We start from the raw sequence: 8,882 nt of genomic DNA on the forward strand, positions 1-8,882 counted from the left end.
CCAGTACCATATACAGGGAGTACCATATACAGGAGTACCAGTACCATATACAGGAGTACCAGTACCATATACAGGAGTACCAGTACCATATACAGGAGTACCAGTACCATATACAGGGAGTACCAGTACCATATACAGGGAGTACCAGAACCATATACAGGGAGTACCAGTACCATATACAGGGAGTACCAGAACCATATACAGGAGTACCAGAACCATATACAGGAGTACCAGTACCATATACAGGAGTACCAGTACCATATACAGGGAGTACCAGTACCATATACAGGGAGTACCAGTACCATATACAGGGAGTACCAGTACCATATACAGGAGTACCAGTACCATATACAGGGAGTACCAGTACCATATACAGGAGTACCAGTACCATATACAGGAGTACCAGTACCATATACAGGAGTACCAGTACCATATACAGGGAGTACCAGACCATATACAGGAGTACCAGTACCATATACAGGGAGTACCAGTACCATATACAGGGAGTACCAGTACCATATACAGGGAGTACCAGTATATACAGGAGTACCAGTACCATATACAGGAGTACCAGTACCATATACAGGAGTACCCATATACAGGAGTACCAGTACCATATACAGGGAGTACCAGTACCATATACAGGAGTACCAGTACCATATACAGGGAGTACCAGTACCATATACAGGAGTACCAGTACCATATACAGGGAGTACCAGTACCATATACAGGAGTACCATATACAGGAGTACCAGTACCATATACAGGAGTACCAGTACCATATACAGGGAGTACCAGTACCATATACAGGAGTACCAGTACCATATACAGGAGTACCAGTACCATATACAGGAGTACCAGTACCATATACAGGAGTACCAGTACCATATACAGGGAGTACCAGAACCATATACAGGGAGTACCATATACAGGGAGTACCAGTACCATATACAGGGAGTACCAGTACCATATACAGGAGTACCAGTACCATATACAGGGAGTACCAGTACCATATACAGGAGTACCAGTACCATATACAGGAGTACCAGTACCATATACAGGGAGTACCAGTACCATATACAGGGAGTACCAGTACCATATACAGGGAGTACCAGGAGTACCAGTACCATATACAGGAGTACCAGTACCATATACAGGAGTACCAGTACCATATACAGGAGTACCAGAACCATATACAGGAGTACCAGTATACACAGGGAGTACCATATATACAGGGAGTACCAGTACCATATACAGGAGTACCAGTACCATATACAGGAGTACCATATACAGGGAGTACCAGTACCATATACAGGAGTACCATATACAGGAGTACCAGTACCATATACAGGGAGTACCAGTACCATATACAGGGAGTACCAGTACCATATACAGGAGTACCAGTACCATATACAGGAGTACCAGTACCATATACAGGAGTACCAGTACCATATACAGGAGTACCAGTACCATATACAGGAGTACCAGTACCATATACAGGAGTACCAGTACCATATACAGGGAGTACCAGTACCATATACAGGAGTACCATATACAGGAGTACCAGTACCATATACAGGGAGTACCAGTACCATATACAGGGAGTACCAGTACCATATACAGGGAGTACCAGTACCATATACAGGAGTACCAGTACCATATACAGGGAGTACCAGTACCATATACAGGAGTACCAGTACCATATACAGGAGTACCAGTACCATATACAGGAGTACCAGTACCATATACAGGGAGTACCAGTACCATATACAGGAGTACCAGTACCATATACAGGAGTACCAGAACCATATACAGGAGTACCAGTACCATATACAGGAGTACCAGTACCATATACAGGAGTACCAGTACCATATACAGGAGTACCAGTACCATATACAGGGAGTACCATATACAGGAGTACCAGTACCATATACAGGAGTACCAGTACCATATACAGGAGTACCAGTACCATATACAGGGAGTACCAGTACCATATACAGGAGTACCATATACAGGGAGTACCAGTATATACAGGAGTACCAGTACCATATACAGGAGTACCAGTACCATATACAGGAGTACCAGTACCATATACAGGAGTACCAGTACCATATACAGGAGTACCAGTACCATATACAGGAGTACCAGTACCATATACAGGGAGTACCAGTACCATACAGGAGTACCAGTACCATATACAGGAGTACCAGTACCATATACAGGAGTACCAGTACCATATACAGGAGTACCAGTACCATATACACCAGTACCATATACAGGGAGTACCAGTACCATATACAGGAGTACCAGTACCATATACAGGAGTACCATATACAGGAGTACCAGTACCATATACAGGAGTACCAGTACCATATACAGGGAGTACCATATACAGGAGTACCAGTACCATATACAGGAGTACCAGTACCATATACAGGAGTACCAGTACCATATACAGGAGTACCAGTACCATATACAGGAGTACCATATACAGGGAGTACCAGTACCATATACAGGGAGTACCAGTACCATACAGGAGTACCAGTACCATATACAGGAGTACCAGTACCATATACAGGAGTACCATATACAGGAGTACCAGTACCATATACAGGAGTACCAGTACCATATACAGGAGTACCAGTACCATATACAGGAGTACCAGTACCATATACAGGGAGTACCAGTACCATATACAGGAGTACCAGTACCATATACAGGAGTACCAGTACCATATACAGGGAGTACCAGTACCATATACAGGAGTACCATATACAGGAGTACCAGTACCATATACAGGAGTACCAGTACCATATACAGGAGTACCATATACAGTACCAGTACCATATACAGGAGTACCAGTACCAGTATACAGGAGTACCAGTACCATATACAGGAGTACCAGTACCATATACAGGGAGTACCAGTACCATATACAGGAGTACCAGTACCATATACAGGAGTACCAGTACCATATACAGGAGTAGTACCATATACAGGGAGTACCAGTACCATATACAGGGAGTACCAGTACCATATACAGGAGTACCATATACAGGGAGTACCAGTACCATATACAGGAGTACCAGTACCATATACAGGAGTACCAGTACCATATACAGGAGTACCAGTACCATATACAGGGAGTACCAGTACCATATACAGGAGTACCATATACAGGGAGTACCAGTATACAGGGAGTACCAGTACCATACCAGGAGTACCATATACAGGAGTACCAGTACCATATACAGGAGTACCAGTACCATATACAGGAGTACCAGTACCATATACAGGAGTACCAGTACCATATACAGGAGTACCATACAGGAGTACCAGTACCATATACAGGAGTACCAGTACCATATACAGGAGTACCATATACAGGAGTACCAGTACCATATACAGGAGTACCAGTACCATATACAGGAGTACCAGTACCATATACAGGAGTACCAGTACCATATACAGGAGTACCAGTATACAGGGAGTACCAGTACCATATACAGGGAGTACCATATACAGGAGTACCAGTACCATATACAGGAGTACCAGTACCATATACAGGGAGTACCAGTACCATACAGGAGTACCAGTACCATATACAGGAGTACCAGTACCATATAGGGAGTACCAGTACCACAGGAGTACCAGTACCATACAGGAGTACCAGTACCATATACAGGAGTACCAGTACCATATACAGGAGTACCAGTACCATATACAGGAGTACCAGTACCATATACAGGAGTACCAGTACCATATACAGGAGTACCAGTACCATATACAGGAGTACCAGTACCATATACAGGAGTACCAGTACCATATACAGGAGTACCAGTACCATATACAGGAGTACCAGTACCATATACAGGAGTACCAGTACCATATACAGGAGAGTACCATATACAGGAGTACCAGTACCATATACAGGAGTACCATATACAGGAGTACCAGTACCATATACAGGAGTACCAGTACCATATACAGGAGTACCATATACAGGAGTACCAGTACCATATACAGGAGTACCAGTACCATATACAGGGAGTACCATATACAGGGAGTACCAGTACCATATACAGGGAGTACCAGTACCATATACAGGAGTACCATATACAGGAGTACCAGTACCATATACAGGAGTACCAGTACCATATACAGGAGGAGTACCAGTACCATATACAGGAGTACCAGTACCATATACAGGAGTACCAGTACCAGTACCATATACAGGAGTACCAGGAGTACCAGTACCATATACAGGAGTACCAGTACCATATACAGGAGTACCAGTACCATATACAGGAGTACCAGTACCATATACAGGAGTACCATATACAGGAGTACCAGTACCATATACAGGAGTACCAGTACCATATACAGGAGTACCATATACAGGAGTACCAGTACCATATACAGGAGTACCAGTACCATATACAGGAGTACCAGTACCATATACAGGAGTACCAGTACCATACAGGAGTACCAGTACCATATACAGGAGTACCATATACAGGGAGTACCAGTACCATATACAGGAGTACCAGTACCATATACAGGAGTAGTACCATATACAGGAGTACCAGTACCATATACAGGAGTACCAGTACCATATACAGGAGTACCAGTACCATATACAGGGAGTACCAGTACCATATACAGGAGTACCAGTACCATATACAGGAGTACCAGTACCATATACAGGAGTACCAGTACCATATACAGGAGTACCAGTACCATATACAGGAGTACCAGTACCATATACAGGAGTACCATATACAGGGAGTACCAGTACCATATACAGGAGTACCAGTACCATATACAGGAGTACCAGTACCATATACAGGAGTACCAGTACCATATACAGGAGTACCAGTACCATATACAGGAGTACCAGTAGGAGTACCAGTACCATATACAGGAGTACCAGTACCATATACAGGAGTACCAGAACCATATACAGGGAGTACCATATACGGGAGTACCATATACAGGAGTACCAGTACCATATACAGGGAGTACCATATAGTACCAGTACCATATACAGGAGTACCAGTACCATATACAGGGAGTACCATATACAGGAGTACCAGTACCATATACAGTGAGTACCAGTACCATATACAGGAGTACCAGTATATACAGGAGAACCAGTACCATATACAGGAGTACCATATACAGGAGTACCAGTACCATATACAGGAGTACCAGTACCATATACAGGAGTACCAGAACCATATACAGGAGTACCATATACAGGGAGTACCATATACAGGAGTACCAGTACCATATACAGGGAGTACCATATACAGGAGTACCAGTACCATATACAGGGAGTACCAGTACCATATACAGGGAGTACCATATACAGGAGTACCAGTACCATATACAGGAGTACCAGTACCATATACAGGAGTACCAGAACCATATACAGGAGTACCAGTACCATATACAGGGGTACCAGACCATATACAGGAGTACCAGAACCAAATACAGGAGTACCAGTACCATATACAGGAGTACCAGAACCATATACAGGGAGTACCAGTACCATATACAGGGAGTACCAGTACCATATACAGGAGTACCATATACAGGGAGTACCAGTACCATATACAGGAGTACCAGTACCATATACAGGAGTACCAGTACCATATACAGGAGTACCATATACAGGAGTACCAGTACCATATACAGGGAGTACCATATACAGGAGTACCAGTACCATATACAGGAGTACCAGTACCATATACAGGAGTACCAGTACCATATACAGGAGTACCAGAACCATATACAGGAGTACCAGTACCATATACAGGAGTACCAGTACCATATACAGGAGTACCAGTACCATATACAGGGAGTACCAGTACCATATACAGGAGTACCAGTACCATATACAGGAGTACCAGTACCATATACAGGAGTACCAGAACCATATACAGGGAGTACCAGTACCATATACAGGAGTACCAGTACCATATACAGGGAGTACCAGTACCATATACAGGAGTACCAGTACCATATACAGGAGTACCAGTACCATATACAGGAGTACCAGTACCATATACAGGAGTACCAGTACCATATACAGGAGTACCAGAACCATATACAGGGAGTACCAGTACCATATACAGGAGTACCAGTACCATATACAGGGTACCAGTACCATATACAGGAGTACCATATACAGGGAGTACCAGTACCATATACAGGGAGTACCATATACAGGGAGTACCAGTACCATATACAGGGAGTACCAGTACCATATACAGGGAGTACCATATACAGGAGTACCAGTACCATATACAGGAGTACCAGTACCATATACAGGAGTACCATATACAGGAGTACCAGTACCATATACAGGAGTACCAGTACCATATACAGGAGTACCAGAACCATATACAGGGAGTACCATATACAGGAGTACCATATACAGGAGGAGTACCAGTACCATATACAGGGAGTACCATATACAGGAGAGTACCAGTACCATATACAGGAGTACCAGTACCAGTACCATATACAGGAGTACCAGTACCATATACAGGAGTACCAGTACCATATACAGGAGTACCAGTACCATATACAGGAGTACCAGTACCATATACAGGAGTACCAGGAGTACCATATACAGGGAGTACCATACCAGTACCATATACAGGAGTACCAGTACCATATACAGGAGTACCAGTACCATATACAGGAGTACCAGTACCATATACAGGAGTACCAGTACCATATACAGGGAGTACCATATACAGGGAGTACCAGTACCATATACAGGAGTACCAGTACCATATACAGGAGTACCAGCACCATATACAGGGAGTACCAGAACCATATACAGGAGTACCAGTACCATATACAGGAGTACCAGTACCATATACAGGGAGTACCAGTACCATATACAGGGAGTACCAGAACCATATACAGGAGTACCAGTACCATATACAGGGAGTACCAGTACCATATACAGGGAGTACCAGTACCATATACAGGAGTACCAGTACCATATACAGGGAGTACCATATACAGGAGACCAGTACCATATACAGGGAGTACCATATACAGGGAGTACCAGTACCATATACAGGAGTACCAGTACCATATACAGGGAGTACCAGAACCATATACAGGGAGTACCATATACAGGGAGTACCATATACAGGGAGTACCAGTACCATATACAGGGAGTACCATATAGTACCAGTACCATATACAGGAGTACCAGTACCATATACAGGGAGTACCATATACAGGGAGTACCAGTACCATATACAGGAGTACCAGTACCATATACAGGGAGTACCATATACAGGAGTACCAGTACCATATACAGGAGTACCATATACAGGGAGTACCAGTACCATATACAGTGAGTACCAGTACCATATACAGGAGTACCAGAACCATATACAGGAGTACCATATACAGGAGTACCATATACAGGGAGTACCATACAGGAGTACCAGTACCATATACAGGGAGTACCATATACAGGAGTACCAGTACCATATACAGGGAGTACCAGTACCATATACAGGGAGTACCATATACAGGGAGTACCAGTACCATATACAGGAGTACCAGCACCATATACAGGGAGTACCAGAACCATATACAGGAGTACCAGTACCATATACAGGGTACCAGACCATATACAGGGAGTACCAGTACCATATACAGGGAGTACCAGTACCATATACAGGAGTACCAGAACCATATACAGGAGTACCAGTACCATATACAGGGAGTACCAGTACCATATACAGGAGTACCATATACAGGGAGTACCAGTACCATATACAGGGAGTACCAGTACCATATACAGGAGTACCATATACAGTACCAGTACCATATACAGGAGTACCAGTACCATATACAGGGAGTACCAGAACCATATACAGGAGTACCAGTACCATATACAGGAGTACCAGTACCATATACAGGAGTACCAGTACCATATACAGGTAGTACCAGAACCATATACAGGAGTACCAGTACCATATACAGGGAGTACCAGTACCATATACAGGAGTACCAGTACCATATACAGGAGTACCAGTACCATATACCAGCACCATAGGGAGTACCAGAACCATATACAGGAGTACCAGTACCATATACAGGGAGTACCAGTACCATATACAGGAGTACCAGTACCATATACAGGAGTACCAGTACCATATACAGGAGTACCAGTACCATATACAGGAGTACCAGTACCATATACAGGAGTACCAGTACCATATACAGGGAGTACCAGAACCATATACAGGAGTACCAGGAGTACCATATACAGGAGTACCAGTACCATATACAGGAGTACCATATACAGGAGTACCAGTACCATATACAGGGAGTACCAGTACCATATACAGGGAGTACCATATACAGGGAGTACCAGTACCATATACAGGAGTACCAGTACCATATACAGGGAGTACCATATACAGGAGTACCAGTACCATATACAGGAGTACCAGTACCATATACAGGAGTACCAGAACCATATACAGGAGTACCAGTACCATATACAGGAGTACCAGTACCATATACAGGAGTACCATATACAGGAGTACCAGTACCATATACAGGAGTACCAGTACCATATACAGGAGTACCAGTACCATATACAGGAGTACCAGTACCATATACAGGAGTACCAGTACCATATACAGGAGTACCAGTACCATATACAGGAGTACCAGTACCATATACAGGAGTACCAGTACCATATACAGGGAGTACCATATACAGGAGTACCAGTACCATATACAGGGAGTACCAGTACCATATACAGGAGTACCAGCACCATATACAGGGAGTACCAGTACCATATACAGGGAGTACCAGTACCATATACAGGGAGT

Source organism: Oncorhynchus tshawytscha, linkage group LG13 (genome assembly GCF_018296145.1).
Source record: "Oncorhynchus tshawytscha isolate Ot180627B linkage group LG13, Otsh_v2.0, whole genome shotgun sequence".
NCBI lineage: Eukaryota > Metazoa > Chordata > Actinopteri > Salmoniformes > Salmonidae > Oncorhynchus > Oncorhynchus tshawytscha.